The following is an 18,173-nucleotide window of genomic DNA, read 5'->3' as shown; positions in this document are numbered from 1 at the left end:
CATGTAGTCCTTCTTTTCCACATAATATTTTAATGTTGGAATTATCGCAAAAACAAATGAACTAGTTTTGTATTTGTTTAGTTCTAGCCACTGTGTTGAGGACCCAACTGAAGTTAAGATAGCTTCTTTAGAAACAGGAGGAAGAAAAACTTTAATCATTAGGATGAATTTACTCAGTGTTGGCACCAGAAAGGTACCCTGGTAATTTATCTCTGAATACAATGTCTTCTGACTTACAGGTTCTCCGACTTCCCAAAACAATGTGGGTAGTAGTAGATCACATGTTCCAATACATGAAATTGGGGGGACATTTCATATCCAAATAATGATATTATAGAATAAGAAAAATTAATGCAAAAATATTCTCCTAAATTCTCTCCCAAATCTCAATTCTTTACAAAAAATAATTGTATTAGTAACTGAATAAATACCTATTTCTCATTTGGAAAGAAAAAGTTATGTCTTCAAAACTTTAAGGTAAATATTTAAAATTTTGTGGAAACATGACATATTATTAATGAATTATACATAGTATTGTTTTAATAGTGCATGTTTATAGTAAAAGAAAGCTGTGTTAATTGCTGCAAATACAAAGTTGTGTGAACAAAACATTTATATTTTTGAAAATATTGATCAATCTGCAATGGAACAAATTTTGTTTTTCAAAGAAGGGGTGAATAATTGAGAAAATAGAAAACTAATTAATTTAATATCATTGTTCATTTTAGAAATGAGCTTGTGTGTGTATACATTAACTATAAAATTTATTATAAATATACAATAAATTTTGATTTAATGACATTTTGTATAATATTTAAATAATTATTTTTGCACACACTTGGTGGACAATTTATATCAAATGATGATATTATAGAATAAAATATTCAATGCAAAATATTATCCTAAATTCTTTTCCAAATCTCAGTTTCTTATAAAAATTGTATTAATAACTGACTAAATACTTATACAAAACACTAAGCAATGCTTAGATTGATTAAAGCATTCTGTCCCCAATCTAAAGTTACCTAAATTTTTCAGGTAATTGAAAGACAAGTCAGTTTAGACATTGTGTATTGCCATAAAATGCTGATCTCAAATGGATACTGGTGATTGTTTCTCCAACTGCCTTTCCCTGTTGAACAGGAAAAGAGATCCGATTGATTTTCTCTTGGCTTTCCTACTTGATAACGATTGAAAATAGGTGGGAAGCTAATGAAGTTACAGATGCTTTCAGCTTGTCATTCTAAGTACACACTGAAGGGACTGAACAGCTCAGAGGAACACATCTTGCATCTGTAATGGCTAGTCTCTTGAAAAGTATATAAACACTTGATTAGTTATGAGGCACCAATTGACCTTTCTTTACACTCATTGAGCATTAAAGAACATTAATTACAAACTTCTGAAAAGCATCTGTTTAGTATATTTCATCTTCTCATTATATCTCAGGAACTATGGTAATTGAGTTGAATAACACGTCTAGAGAAATCAATGCACCAGTTTAGCATGAGAAAAGAAAATAAATGAACAGAATTGAATTGAGAGGCAAAAATCTGATACGTGTGCTTATAGAGGTTTGGTGTTTGTTAAAAATATTGCTCTAAGCCGTCAGTAGAAAAATATATGTTTACTTAAAAAATGAGCCAATCTGATATTACCTTTCAGAAAATAAAATACATTGATGTGGTTCTATGACTTCTACATTCATAAAAACTGAATTCTAAAAAAAAATTAAATATTTAAAGAAAATTGAAATGTTAAAATAAAAGGACAACTAATAAGATATTGAACTAGGAATAAATTTTTTAAGCAAGACAAAAGTTTCTAGATTTCTTTGTTTATGTCTCTAGCTGGGATTTTCAGGAGGTCTCCCTTTTCAAATCCGATGTCTATCAACCATGAATGAATCTACAGCCTTCCATTTTCTGATTTCTGTTTTAATATTGACACATTTAATATTTAGGGTAGTTTAATTTACCAGTTCCCACTTAACAATCCTTTGTCTCTGAGCAGTTGTTGCTTGTTCATCAGCATTCAAAAAATTCAAAAGAGTCCGGGTCGAAAAGCCAGAGGCTAGTGGAGAAGTTGCTGGCTCTGGTGCTTGCTTCTTCAGGGCATGTGGAGCGGCGGGCACACCCCGCGGGGCAGGAGGTTGCAAGATGGACACCTCTCTGCTCTTGGATTCGGAGTCAGAGGAGTCCCTGGTCTCAGATCAGGAGTTGCAGGATGCGTTTTCCTGCGGACTCCTGAAGTCAGGCCTCAGTGTTGTGCTCCAGAAGCCGAAGAAGGCGGTGAATGATGTGAATCGTCTGAAACAGTGTTTGGCCAAATTCAAACGGGATCTGGAGTGGGTTGAAAGGCTCGACGTGACCCTGGGTCCAGTGCCAGAAGTAAATGAAACTCAGCCAACACCCGAGAACAAGGACCAGAAGAAAGGTGTTAATCCTGAAGACGACTTCCAGAGGGAGATAAGTTTCTACCGCCAGGCCCAGGCTGCAGTGCTGAGTATTACCCCGGCTCCATCAGCTCCAAGTCCCCACCAAGCGGCCCACTGATTATTTTGCAGAAATGTCCAAGTCAGATAAGCAGATGCAAAAGATTCGACAGACGCAGCAGACTAAGCAGGCTGCCATGGAGAAATGTGAAAAGGCCAAGCAACTTCGAGCGCTTAGGAAATACGGAAAGAAGGTACAGACTGAGGTCCTCCAGAAGAGACAGCAGGAGAAAAAACACATGATGAATGCTATCAAGAAATACCAGAAAGGCTTCTCTGATAAGCTGGATTTCCTTGAGGGGGATCAGAAGCCTGCTGAACGCAGTACAAAGGCCAGAGCCAAGAGCCAGTAGAAGAGTAAAGGGCCCAGTGCCAAACGATGGTACAAAAACCAGAAGTTTGGTTTTGGTGGAAAGAAGAAAGGCTCCAAATGGAACACTCATGAAAGCTGCAACGATGTCTCCAGCTTCCGAGCCAAGGTGGCTCACGGCAAGGGCCCCAGGAAGCCTGGGGAAAAAAGGGGGCAAATAAGTGCCCAGGAAAACGAACAAGACAGAAAATGAAGAGCAAAGCCCGCTGAGCAGTATCGTTCTAAAGAACCAAGGAAAAGGGTGAATGTACAGACTACAAACCACTCAGAACTTTCGTCTTTCTTTTTGTAGAATTTTTTAAAATAAATTAAACTTTTGCAAGATACTCGGGTCAAAAACAGAGACTAAAAGGTTGAGAAGTTTGCATATTAAATAATATTGCTGACTATTAAAAAAATTCAAAATTAAGACAACATACAGGATCCAGACTCCCTGTGTATTTCCCATCTCTACATAGTTTATTCTTTTTTATCATTTAGCAGCTATTTACTTTTTATGACTGTTAATACCCGTTAACTTTTCTTTCTTAAGCCTATGCACATTTCAAAACACACAGTTACCTATTTAGACTTTTTTGTTTTTTTTTCATCTGGATTTGTCTTTTCTGTGACTCTCTAGCCTTTTCTGTCTGCAGGAGACAGAAAAACTTAAACCATGGCTTTGTCTTTTGGCTCTGCCCTCTCTCTTTGGTCTGATAGCCTAGCCTTAAGCTCACAGGCCCTGTCTGGAGATGTGTTTGACTGGAAATGCATTCAATCACCCCAGATCTGAGAAGCTGGTGCCTGTGCTGTGACAGGAGTTTTTACTTAGCTTCTTTTTTTCTACATATTGTACCGGCTTTTTTCCCCGTCAGTTATTGTAGACCCCATGTGGAAATTTGGGCCTAGTGTTGGAACACCAAATGTACCAGGCTTTCTTTTGGGCCACCAACCAGCTCCTTAATCAGACTTATAATTAGTTATAAATGCTCAGCCTTAGTTTATGCTCATTTCTGGCTAGCTTTTTTTTGTTTGTTTCTTTAACTTAAATTAACCTAATTCTCTTCATCTACATTTTGCCTTGGCACTTTTCACATTTCTTTCTGTATGTCCCTACTCTGCTGGCTGGCAGTTCACTGGCTGACCCGGGGTCTTTCTCTCTCTCTCTCCTTCTCCCTCGTTCTTTCTTTTCTTTTTTTCTTTTTTTCTCAAGACTAGTTTTCTCCTCCTACTTATTCTTTTTGCCTGCCAACCCCACCTATCCTGTCTTTGCCTTGCTATTGACCATTCAGCTCTTTATTAGACCAATCAGGTACCTTAGGGAGACAAGATGAAACAAATGCAATACATTTTTACATAATTAAACACACACTCTTACATCATTAAACAAATGCAGCAGAAACAAATATAAAACACTATCATACAGTTAAATTAATATTCCAAATAAACAAACATAACACATCTTTGCCTAGTTAAAGTAATATTCCACAACCCGGGTTTACTGCATGAATCACTGTGCTACAGTGTAGCTTCTATGATGAAAATTTCCCCTTCTTCCTTTTCCCCCTTTTGTTCTCTTAGATGTTATTTTGTCTTATTAGGAGGGAGGAGATGGGTGGGATCAGGAGTTATAATATGAAAGACACAATCAAGAAAGTTTTAAAAGTTTAAAAAGATGAAAATGACACATACGGCTCAAAAAAGCTTTGAGGAAAATGAACCTCCAATTACTTGTGTGTGCATGTGAATGTGTGTGTGTGACTTGATTTAAAGCTATGACATGCAAAGAATCTAGATAATTTTGCTTTTTGAATAACAAAACAGCGTATTTCACTGCATATGTTTCACTGGGTTGGAACAAAGTTTCCAACGATGCTTCTAAAGGATGCTTCTGTTTACTTTTCAAACACAACATGCATATTTTCCCTTTTTATTCACAAGTGAAATAGTTTTGACATTTTTCCCCTTTGATGTGGAAGATACAAGAAAATAGAAAATATCCAGTTTTTCTACTATGGAATTTCTGGTCCTAGGACAATGAGAACAGGATCAGAATAATTAACCAATTTAGAAAGCCCCTATATCACTAATTTGGAGATATGTTTATAGAATTTCTGTGCAGTATCATTAAGTTTTTCTTTCAAAAATACCCAAAATGAATTTGCTTTTTAATATAAATTTACTACTTTTTCTCTGTTGCCATTTTCTTCTCTTTCCATCGGTGAACTCACTTAATTAGCTAAATTATTTCCCTTTTTTTCTCTCATTCAGATCACATTCTGTGAGCAAGTCAAACCCATTTAATCATCAGAATAGCATTGTGAATGAGGTGAAATAGTTATTTCAGCTGGAAGATGTTAATTATGATTTTATTTCAAAGATATTGATAAAATAGTAAAATTTAACTTTGCTGTTCTTCTCAAAAGTAATAAGGACTTTCATGATTAATTCTACTTAAATCTGTTTTTTTTTGAAAGGTATATAAAAATATTCAAATGCTGCTTCTAACATCTACCAAACTGCTCATATTATTTTTGAAAATTAGTATTAATACTTAATCTACAGATGAGTTTCTGTCATTATGACTAAATTTGACTATTTAAAATTCATAACTTCTACTCACCATGCAAGATGCGCCAAGCAGTGCCATTTGTATTATCAAGGATAAACTTATCAAATATTGAATCAAAGCCTTCTCTTCTTCTCCTAAATTACTTCAATTTAACACTCTCAGACATCTGAAATATTAGATACCAACTAAAGCCAAAATGTCATAGTTTTCTCTGTAAATGATCGCTTGCATGTTATATTATGATTACCCATAGTTCTGAAGCCAGTATCAAGTATGTCTACACTTGTCAATAAACTTCTGATCACAAATTAAATGGCAGTTTTGTACCACTTGTTATAGATATGACAATGCGTCTATGTACACATCAATTCATTTAATTGTTTTTATAGCAAGGTAAACATGTAATGTCATTTTCTGTATATTTCTGCCTTTCTCTCTCGTGGTCACTCCCTCCCTTATCCGTCTCTCTGACACACACACACACACACACACACACACACACAAAACATGTAAGTACAAGAATGATAATAATAATAATAATAACAATAAACAGGCCAGGAGTGGTGATATGCATCTTTAATCCCAGCAGTCAGAATGTAAATGCAGGAAGATCTCTGTGAGTCTGAGGTTAGCCTGGTATATACAGAGAGTTCTGGGTCAGCCAATACTACACAGTGAAAGCCTATTTCAAAAAATAATAAATAGAATAAAATATTTTTATTTATAAAGTAAATAAATATCCTGGATTATCTAAGACTCATATTTTTTCTGTGATAAAATTTTCAGCCTTAAATCTTGGTTCCAAATAATCTTGGGTTTATTGTTGCCTTAAATAATTTAATAATTGAAAAGAAATCAAAATAATCTATGATATTTAGCAAGTACAGTTTTAGTTATCCATAATCAATATGAATATGCTAATTATTTTTCTTTTACTTTGATCACCAAATATTTTGACAATCAAAAACTTTGACCATAAAAACTAATGGAAGAAAGAATTTATTTTGAATTATAGTCCTAGTGAGCTAATATTCCATCTTGGTTGGAAAACTTGACAAAAAGTGGTAGGCACGGAGGCATGAGCAGAAAGATGAAAGATCACATGTCAGTCTCAAGCAGGAAGCAGAGATTGTAAAGTGAAAGTAGATTGGGCTATATAATCTCAAAGCCTGCCCTCAGTGACATTTCTTCCAGCAAAACTGACCACGTACATCTCCCCAAACAGCACCACCAAATGAGAGCCTAGTTCAAATACCTGAGATTATGAGGACTATTTCTCACTCATATCACTACAATGAGAAATAAATCTCACAGCTTTAATAATTAGTAGCTATATTTTTTACATATAATTGCTGCATCAGTGATTGGTACTCAACTCTCTGAACATTTCTGCTCTTCGTGGCAACACTTGCTAATGGAACTGATAGCAGCTACTCTTAGTCATAAACCTGGTGGCAGATGTTACCTGTGAGCCGGTATTAGCTACTGTCTGAGTTGGTGGGGATGTCAGAGACTTTAACTGTTGTAAAATAGTCTGTTTTTCTATGTTTACAAATTTCCTAAAAGTAATAACACTGTACTCTCATATTTTCTAATCAATTCATTCTTCCACTTTCCAAGGATTTCATTGTTTTCTACTATTTTGATTGGTGATTTTGTTATTAATTGGGACTCAAGCTAGAATTATCTGTGAAGGAAGCATAAATTGAGAAAATGTATACATCAGATTTACCTGTGGGCATGTCTGGGGAAGATTGTCTTTCTTGTTAATTGAGTGGGTTCCAGTCCACTATTCTGTAATCTGTTTGTCCATATATGTTTAAAAAGCTAACTTAGTGATGCAAAGATGACTTAGGGATTAAGAACACTCAGCGCTCTTCCAGAGGACCTAGGTTTGATTCATAGCACCCAACAATTTCAGTTATATTCCTTATCCAAATAATAAACAAGGAAAATATGTTATATAAATATATTAAATTATTAGTTAAAATTTAATTAATAAATATCGCAATTTTTGGAGCTTGAGAAATGGCTCAGTGTTTAAAAACACCGGGTCTCTTCCAGAGGAGCAGGGTTTGGTTACCAGCACACATATGTTGCCTCACAACTGTCAGCAGCTTCAGTTCTGGCAGATATGACACTTTTTTTGGTCCTCTTCAGGAACCAGGCATGCACCTTGTTCATAAGCATACATGCAGGCTAACCACTCATACACATAAACATAAATTTTAAAAAACTCCATATATTAAATCAGCACTCTCTTTCTGAGAGAAATTTTGTATTCTGACCTTGTGAAATTCAAATGACAGTTTCAATTTGCCATTGCCATTTTGAGAAGATTATTCTGTGGCTCCCTGATTTCTAGGAGGAATTAATATTTGACTTATCTTCAAGGTTCCTAAATGCTATGGAATTAATACAAATGTGACTAAAACTCAGACTAGAAAGGTAATATTAACACTTGCCTGGATCACTCATGGATTATTTTCTCTTGTATCAGTCAATGCCAGTTTGGCTTATTTCTCTTTTTTGCTTCAGTTCTTGTTCTTTCTGATGATACCTTTCAGACTAGACTGTGTTTTCTATAAATATCATCACTGCTTACTTAAAACAGTGAATTTCTTGTTTTGTAAAATAGTGTAGATATAGTGGGATGTTATAGCATATCAAAGGTTCACAAAGTACTGTATTAAATTTCAGCTTTATAATTGCTTTTCTGTGTGCATTTGAAAACTTTCCGAATTTTCTGATTGTCATTTTGAAATAGAATTTGTTTGCATTTACCTCATAAGGAACTATTACAAGTCTTAATATAATACATGTATATATATTCATATAGCACATTGCATCAAATGCAATAGACACATGAATGACAGAGTTAAATTTCCTATCTGTTATGATTTCCTTACATTGCCTTTCCTATAGGCATATAGAACACATGTGCTGTAAATTTTAGTTGATCACCCTAAGGTCATTTGGCTTTAGAAATCTTTCATTACATTGGAAAATATGTGTCTTCTTTGTTTGTTTTTTAGTATCTATCTATATTAATTTATCTCCATGTACCTAATGACTGTTTTGGCTTAAAATATGAATATTTCAATTGACTGTTGCAAAGTACAGAGAAATAACTAGAATTATACATTATTTTTAAGCTAGGAGATACATTCTAAATATTAAAAAAGGATTTTCTTACTTTTGTTAGGGGAACTAATCTTATAATTTTAGAGGCACTGTATAACATGGAGAGATAATTCTGCTATTATTAGTCTTACTGGGGAACTACAAAATATTTCTAATGAATTTTTATAATACAAACATGTAAGATTCTAGTTCCATAAATGACTCAATTTTGAATTCTCCAATTTAACATGATAAAATTATATCTAGCTACATTTCATGAACCAAAGAATTATATGTTTTAAATTTACTTTTATAACTACATATTCTAAACAAAGAGATCTTTGGGGGTTAAGTTCTATAAAATTCATTCATATTGTGGAAGACAAATGACAAATTTGTATGTAACCTGAAGATTTCTATCTGAAGATCATCTTCTGGTCCTCACAGAAAACATTGTTAGGTAACCAAACCAAAACCAAAATTGATCCTGCCATATTCCAGAAACTGGCTTCAGAATATAGACTGAGATAAAAGTGGTTTTGCTTCAAATTATTCTTTGAAAAATTAATAGGAGATTGGGAGAGATACCAATTACGATTAAGGCTTAAACAAGAGTCCAATTTCAAGCAAAGGTGAACAAAGGATAAAAGACACTAAACATTCTGGAAAAGATTCAGAAATAATGATGATTCTTGAAAGTTGGCTACTCCATGATGACTCATGATGACTGTGGTATTTATAAGTCCAATACATATTAGTTATTTGTTGTCTACGGTTTCTCTCCTGCCCAGTCCTTGTTCTGCCCAGATCCTGCAGTCATTAAGTCCCAAAATAATAACACAGAGGTCTATATTAACTACAAACTGATTGGCCCATTAGCTCAGGCTTCTTATTAACTCTTATAACTTACATTAACCCATTATTATTGTCTATGCTAGCCACATGGATCGGTACCCTTTTCAGGAAGGCAGGTCACATCTTCCTTTTTGGGTGGCTGGGTCATGACTGCAGAGGGAGCTGCCCTTTTCCCAGATTTCTCCTATTCTCATTGACCCAACTCTACTTCCTGTCTGATTATCCTGCCTATACTTCCTGCCTAGCTACTGGCCAATCAGCGTTTATTAAAAACATAATTGACAGAATATAGACAATTGTCTCACACCACTTCCTTCGCTTCTTTTTTTTTTTAAAGAAGAACATCCATTGTCCATTTTTTGGAAATGTAGGTGTAGTTTTCCAGGCTATTTCCTGCTGGTTGGGTGTGCTGATAATCTTATGGGGACCTAAAGAAAATTTAGAATTATGATCAAGTCCTGACTGGAGTATCCTGTGAGGCTTGATCATCTCAGGCAGCAGTCTTAAATCTGTTCTGGATGTAGAACTCAGACATCCAGACCATCTGTTCATACGAGAGATATCTCACGTGGTCTTCCTTGATCAAACCTGATTTTTCTTAACTCAGAAGGAATCCACAGCCTCTCATTTCCTGTGGAAACAAAAGCGAAATCTCTTCTCCAAAGTAACATACATTTTGACTTCAATTTTGAAGTCAAGGTATTTTCAAAATACATATCTTGGATTATTTCAGCAGCATTTATAAGCAAATAATCTTTTGGCAGCTGTTGCTCCTTCGTCAGCTTTCAAACAATTCAAAGAGAGCATAATAACATATAGTATCAAGATTCTCTGTGTATTTTCCATCTTTACACGGCTTTATTTTGAACTCTATTTCTATTATTTTTAATTTTTGGCTTTTTGAGACAGGATTTCTGTGTATCTTTGTCCTGGAACTCACTCTGTAGACTAGGCTTGAACTCACAGAGATCCACGTGTCTCTGCTTCCCAAGTACTGGGATTAAAGGTGTGTGCTGCCACACCTTGAATTCACAGAAGGCTAAACTGGCCTTGCCCTGTAGTCAGACTCATAATTACCTTAAATATCACCGAGTGCTGAAGAACAGTTTTAAGCTCCTATACTAAGGCTACCCACCCAGAGCGGTGAGTGCCTGCCTACCGGGCAGGGCTCAAGGTCCCCTGTAAGGGAGCCTGGGCACCTTCAGCTTATGCTCTAGGGTCTCCTGTGCTCTTCTGATCCTGCCCTGCCTTCTCCGTTCTTACTTTGTCCCCGGATCATTGGGCTACCAGGCGGCCCTGTTTAGGTGCTGAGGAGTTCCATCTGGACGGTGCTTCTACACTGAAGAGATACACCCAGACAGTCAGTCACAGCAAAGACTGGACCAAGACACCAGGCCTCTCCTGGCTCCAGTTGAAGGAAGAAATGGGAAGGCGCCAATGCAAGAATTCCTCCAACAACCTGAAAGGCAACATGATATCACCAGAATCCAGGGATCCCGAAATAAAAAGAATTGTACACCGTACTCCAGAAGAATTTGAAGAAATCGACTCAAAAGTGAACTATATGAAAATAATAGAAGACCTTAAACAGAAGGTGAAAAACTGCCATAAACAATTAGAGATTACAAACAAAAAGGTAGAGGAAATGAATAAATCACTCAAAGATACCCAAGAAAACCAAGAGAAACAAGAAAAAGCAATGAAACAGGAAAGGGAAGCAGTCCAAGACTTGAAGAATGAAATGGAAGTAATGAAGAAAACACAAACCGAGGGAAGGATGAAGATGGCAAATCTGGGTAAACGAACAGGAACTACGGAGACAAGTACTAATAACAGATTACAAGAGAGAGAAGAAAGAATGTCAGATTCTGAAGATACCATAGAGAAAATAAACACACTGATCAAAGAAAACAGCAAAACCAACAAATTCTCATCACAAAACATTCAGGAAATATGGGACATAATAAAAAGACCAAACCTAAGAATAATTGGGATAGAAGAATGAGAAGAAGTACAGCTCAACGGTCCAGAAAATATATTTAATAAAATTATAGAAGAGAACTTTCCCAACCTAAAGAAAGATATTCCTTTGAAGGTTCAAGAAACATACAGAACACTGAATAGACTGGACCAAAAAAAAAAAAAAACATATCCTCGCCTTATAATAATCAAAACACAAAACATACAGAATAAAGAAAGAATATTAAGAGCTGCAAAGTAAAAAGGCCAAATTACTTATAAAGGTAAACCTATCAGACTTACATCTGATTTCTCTATGGAAACAATGAAAGCCAGAAGGTCCTGGATAGATGTACTGCAGAAACTAAGAGACCATGGATGCAAGCACAGACTACTATACCCAGCCAAGATTTCGTTCACTATAAATGGAGAAAACAACATTTTCCAGGATAAAAACAAATTTAAACAATACGCAGCCACAAATCCAGCCTTTCAGAAAGTAATAGAAGGAAAATCAGAAACCAAGGAGTCCAACAATGGCCACAATAACTCAAACATCTAGAGACCCTTCACCAGTGCAAAGCGAAGAAGGGAAACAAACAAACTCTACTACTAAAAAAGTGACCAGAGTTAACAACCACTGGTCATTAATATCACTTAATGTCAATGGGCTCAACTCACCTATAAAAAGGCACAGGCTAAGAGATTGGTTACGAAAACAGGATCCAAAATTCTGCTGTTTACAAGAAATACACCTCAACCACAAAGACTGGCACCTACTCAGAGTAAAGGGATAGGAAAAGGTTTATCAAGCAAATGGACCCAAGAAACAAGCAGGTGTGGTCATACTAATTTCTAACAAAGGTGACTTCAAACTTAAATGAATCAGAAAAGATGGAGAGGGACATTATATACTCATAACAGGAACAATTCATCAGGATGAAGTCTCAATCCTGAATATCTATGCCCCTAATATAAAAGCACCCATGTACGTAAAAGAAACATTATTAAAACTCAAGGCTGCCATCAAACCGCACACACTAATGGTAGGAGACACCAACACTCCTCTCTCACCAATGGACAGGTCAATCAGACAGAAACCTAACAGAGAAATAAGAAAATTAATGGAGGTAAGGAATCAAATGGACTTAACAAACATCTATAGAACATTCCACCCAAATAGGAAAGAATATGCGTTCTTCTCTGCAGCTCATGGAACCTTCTCGAAAATTGACCACATACTCGGTAACAAAGCAAACTTCCACAGTTACAAAAAAAATATTTGTAACCTCCTGTGTCTTATCAGTTCACCATGGATTAAAGTTGGAATTCAACAACAATGCTACCCCCCAGAAAGCCTACAAACTCATGGAAACTGAACAGTCAACTACTGACCCACACATGGATCAAGGAAGAAATAAAGAAAGAAATTAAAGTCTTCCTTGAATTCAATGAAAATCAAGAAAAAACCTACTCAAACTTATGGGACACTAAGAAAGCAGTCCTAAGAGGAAAGTTCATAGCGCTAAGTGCCCATTTAAAGAAAACAGAGAAAGCACACATTGGAGACTTAACATCCCACCTGAAAGCTCTAGAAAAAAAGAAGGAGACTCACCTAGGAGGAGTAGAACACTGGAAATAATCAAACTGAGGGCTGAAATCAACAAAATAGAAACACAGAAAACAATCCAAAGAGTCAATGAAACAAAAAGCTGGTTCCTGGAGAATATCAACAAGATTGATAAACCCCTATACAAACTAATCAAACGGCAGAGAGAGAATTTGCAAATTAATAAGATCAGAAATGAAAAAGGGGACATAACCACAGACACAGAGGAAATTCAAAGAATCATTAGATCTTACTACAAAAGCCTGTATGCCACAAAACTAGAAAATGTAAACGAAATGGACACATTTTTAGATGAATACCATATACCAAAGTTAAACCAGGACCAGGTGAACAATCTAAATAGACCTGTGAGTCGCGAAGAATTAGAAGCTGTTATCAAAAACCTCCCTACAAAAAAAAAGCCCAGGACCAGATGGTTTCAATGCGGATTTCTACGAGAACTTCCAAGAAGAGCTAATACCTATACTCCTTAAGGTATTTCACAATTTAGAAACAGAGGAGTCATTGCCAAATTCTTTTATGAAGCTACAGTCACTCTGATACCAAAACCACACAAAGACTCAACCAAGAAAGAGAATTACAGGCCAATCTCACTCATGAACATCGACGCAAAAATCCTCAACAAAATACTGGCAAACCGTATCCAACAACACATTAGAAAAATTATACATTATGATCAAGTAGGCTTCATCCCAGAGATGCAGGTCTGGTTCAACATACACAAATCTATCAATGTAATCCAGCATATAAATAAACTGAAAGAAATAACCATATGATCATTTCATTAGATTCTGAAAAAGCATTTGACAAAATTAAACATCTCTTTATGATAAAAGTCTTGGAGAGATTAGGGATACAAGGGTCATACCTAAATATAATAAAAGCTATTTACAGAAAACTGATAGCTAACATCAAACTAAACGGAGAGAAACTCAAAGCCATCCCACTAAAATCAGGAACACGACAAGGCTGTCCACTCTCTCCATACCTCTTCAATATAGTGCTTGAAGTTTTAGCAATAGCAATAAGAAAACATAAGGGGATCAAGGGAATTCGAATTGGAAAGGAAGAGGTTAAACTTTCATTATTTGCAGATGATATGATAGTGTACATAAGTGACCCCAAAAACTCCAGCAAAGAACTCCTACACCTGATAAACACCTTTAGTAATGTGGCAGGATACAAGATCAACTCCAAAAAATCAGTCTCCCTCCTATACACAAAGGATATGGAAGCAGAGAGGGAAATCAGAGAAGCATGACCTTTCATGATAGCCACAAACAGCATAAAATATCTTGGGGTAACTCTAACCAAGGAAGTGAAAGATCTATTTGACAAAAACTTTAAGGCATTGAAGAAAGAAATTGAAGAGGATACCAGAAAATGGAACCATCTCCTTTGCTCTTGGATTGGGAGTATCAACATAGTAAAAATGGCAATTCTACCAAAGGCAATTTATAAGTTAAATGAAATCCCCATCAAGGTCCCATCAAAATTCTTCACAGATCTTGAGATGCAATTATCAACTATATATGGAATAACAAAAAACCCAGGAGAGCCTAAACAATCTTACACAATAAAGGAACTTCTGGAGGCTTTACCCTCCCTGACTTCAAACTCTATTACAGAGCTACAGTAATGAAAACAGTGTAGTATTGGCATAAAAACATAGAAGTCGACCAATGGAATCATATAGAAGACCAGGATTTTAACCCACAAACCTATGAACACCTCATTTTCGATAAAGGAGCTAAAGGTATACAATGGAAGAAAGAAAGCATCTTCAACAAATGGTGCTGGCACAACTGGATGTCAACATGTAGAAGAATGAAAATAGATCCATATCTAGCATCATGCACAAAACTCATGTCCAAATGGATCAAAGACCTCAATATCAATCTGAACACACTGAACCTGATAGAAGAGAGAGTGGGAAGTACCCTATAACAAATGGGCAGAGGCGATCGCTTCCTAGGTATAACCCCAGCGCACAGACTTTAAGGGCAACATTGAATAAATGGGACCTACTGAAACTGAGAAGTTTCTGTAAAGCAAAGGAAACTGTCACTAAGACCAAAAGGTAACCCACTGACTGGAAGAAGATTTTCACCAACCCCGCAACAGACAAAGGTCTGATCTCCAAATTATATAAAGAACTCAAGAAACTAGACTTTAAAATGCTAATTAACCCAATTAAAAAATGGGGCACTGAACTGAACAGAGAATTCTCAACAGAAGAAGTTCAAATGGCCAAAAGACACTTAAGGTCATGCTCAACTTCCTTAGCAATCAGGGAAATGCAAATCAAAACAACGTTGAGATATCATCTTACACCTGCAGAATGGCTAAAATCAAAACACCAATGATAACTTTTGCTGTAAAGGTTGTGGAAGAAGGGGTACCCTCATGCATTGCTGGTGGGAATGCAAACTTGCGCAACCACTTTGGAAATCAGTGTGGCAGTTTCTCAGGAAATTCGGGATCAACCTACCCCTGGACCCAGCAATGCCACTCTTGGAAATATACCCAAGAGATGCCCCAACATGTGGCAAGGGTTTTGTTCAACTATGTTCATAGCAGCATTATTTGTAACAGCCAGAACCTGGAAACAACCTAGATGTCCTTCAATGGAAGAATGGATGAAGAAAATGTGGAATATATACACATTAGAGTACTACTCAGCGGTAAAAAACGACTTCTCGAACTTTGCATGGAAATGGATGGAAATAGAAAACACTATCCTGAGTGAGGTATCCCAGACCCAAAAAGATGAACATGGGATGTACTCACTCATATTTGAGTTCTAGCCATAAATAAAGGTCAGTGAGTCTATAATTTGATATCCTAAAGAAGCTAAATAAGAAGGTGAACCCAAAGCAAAACATATAGCTATCCTCCTGGTTATGGGAAGTAGACAAGATTGCCGGGCAAAACATTGGGATTGTGGGGGTTGGGTGGGAGGGGGGTAAGGGGAGATGGGGAGAGAAAAGTGAGAAGGGGAGGATGGGGGGCACTTGATCATAAAGGAAGTTTGGATAGGGGAGCAGGGAAGCACATATAATAATTAAGGGAGCCATCTTAGTGTTGGCAAGAGACTTGGAACTAGAGGGGCTCCCAGGTGCCCATGGCGATGTCCCCAGTTAGCTCCTGGGGCAGCTGATTATAGGGAACCTGAAATGACCCTATCCTATATCCATACTGATGAATATCTTGCATATCACCATAGAACCTTCATCTGGCGATGGATGGAGATAGAGACAGAGACCCACATTCGAGCACCAGACTGGGCTCCCAATGTTCCAATGAGGAGCAGAAGGAGGAAGAATATGAGCAAGGAAGTCTGGAACGTGAGGGGTGCACCCACCCACTGAGACAGAGGGACTGATCTATTGGGAGCTCACTAAGGCCAGCTCGACTGGATCTCAAAAAGCATGGGATAAAACCAGACTCTCTGAATTTGCGGACAATGAGGGCTGCTGAGAAGCCAAGAACAATGGCACTGGTTTTTGATCCTACTTCATGTTCTGGCTTTGTGGGAGCCTAGCCAGTTTGGATGTTCACCTTCCTAGACCTGGATGGAGGGGTTAGGACTTTGGCCTTTTCACAGGGCAGGGAACCCTGACTGCTCTTCAGACTGGAGAGGGAGGGGGAGAGGAGTGGGTGGAGTGGGAAAGGAGTGGGAGGAGGGGGAGGGAAATGGGAGGCTGGGATGAGGCAGGAAATTTTTTTCAATTAAAAAAAAGATAAAAAATTATATATAAAAATATCACCACAGAATCTTCATCCAATAACAGATAAAAACAGTGGCAAATTGTGATAAAATTATGTGGTAGAATTCAGTGACAAGGATGAGTTCCTATTAAGTTCGTATCAATTAGTTCTTATTCTTCACTCAGTAATTTTAAAATCTGGATTGACAGATTGTTTCTTCTTCTTCTTTTTTTTATTAAAAATTTTATTAAAATTTCCACCTCCTCCCCTCCTCCTTTTTCCCTCCCCTTTCCCCTCCCCCTCCCTCTCTAGTCCAAAGAGCAGTCAGGGTTCTCTGCCCTGTGGGCAGTCCAAGGTCCTACTCCTTCCATCCAAGTCTAGGAAGGTGAGCTTCCAAACTGACTAGGTTCTCACAAACCAGTACATGCTGTAGGATCAAAACCCAGTGCCATTGTCCTTGGCTACTCAGTCAGTCCTCATTGACCATGGCGACATTCAGAGAGTCTGGTTTGATCACATGCTCCATCAGTCCCAATCCAGCTGACCTTGGTGACCTCCCATTAGATCAGCCCTACCCTCTCAGTGGGTGGGCACACCCTTTGCATTCCTGACATCCCTGCTCATGTTCTCCTTCCTTCTGTTCCTCATTTGGACCTTGGGAGCTCAGTCCAGTGCTCCAATGTGGATCTCTGTCTCTATCTCCATCCATTGCCAGAAGAAGCTTCTATGGTAATATGCAAGATATTCATCAGTTTGGCTCTAGGATAGGGCCATTTCAGGTTCCCTATCCTCAGCTGTCCAAGGAACTAGCTGGGGACATCTCCTTGGACATCTGGGAGCCCCTCTAGAATCAAGTCTCTTGCCAACCCTAAAATGGCTCCCTTAATTAAGATATATACTTTCCTGCTCCTATATCGACCCTTCCTCCATCCCAACCATCCCATTCCCCCAAGCTCTCCCCATCCTCCCCTTCTCACTTTTCTATCCCCATCTCCCCTTACCCCCATTCCACCCCCACCCCCAAGCTAAAATCAAAAACACCATTGATTGCCTTTGCTGGAGAGGATGTGATGTAAGGGGTACACTCATCCATTGCTGGTCGGAATGCAAACTTGTACAACCACTTTGGAAATCAGTGTAGCCATTTCTCAGGAAATTCAGTGTAGTAATAGGAGCAGCAGGGCTGTGTCCCCAGCACCCTGGCCGCCTGCTAGCTTATGCCCCCAAAATAATTACATGGACACTGTATTCTTTTAAATACTGCTTGGCCCATTATATCTAGCCTCTTCTCGGCTAACTCTCGCACCTGGACTCGCCCATTTCTAATAAGGTGTGTAGCACCCCAAGGTGTGCTTACTGGTGAGATTCTAGCATACGTCCATCCTGGATCGGAGCTTCATCGCGTGTGCCCAGGAGAGGGGAGCATGGCCTCTGCTCCAGAGAGCAGAGCTGTCGAGTCTGAGCTCACATCCTCTTCCTC

The 18,173-nt window shown here is 37.6% G+C and overlaps 1 pseudogene; it reads left to right on the top strand.

The window, feature by feature from the left end:
• Positions 1–2,159: 2,159 nt before the first annotated feature.
• Positions 2,160–3,074, top strand: LOC121439048 (annotated as a pseudogene).
• Positions 3,075–18,173: the final 15,099 nt, after the last annotated feature.

The sequence above is a fragment of the Microtus oregoni genome, unplaced genomic scaffold, assembly GCF_018167655.1.
Source record: "Microtus oregoni isolate MIOR12 unplaced genomic scaffold, Mior012 000059F_ref0000304, whole genome shotgun sequence".
NCBI classification, from domain to species: Eukaryota; Metazoa; Chordata; class Mammalia; order Rodentia; family Cricetidae; genus Microtus; species Microtus oregoni.
The sequence above is the reverse complement of the archived record's forward strand: the minus strand, read 5'-3'. Positions and strand labels throughout refer to the sequence as shown.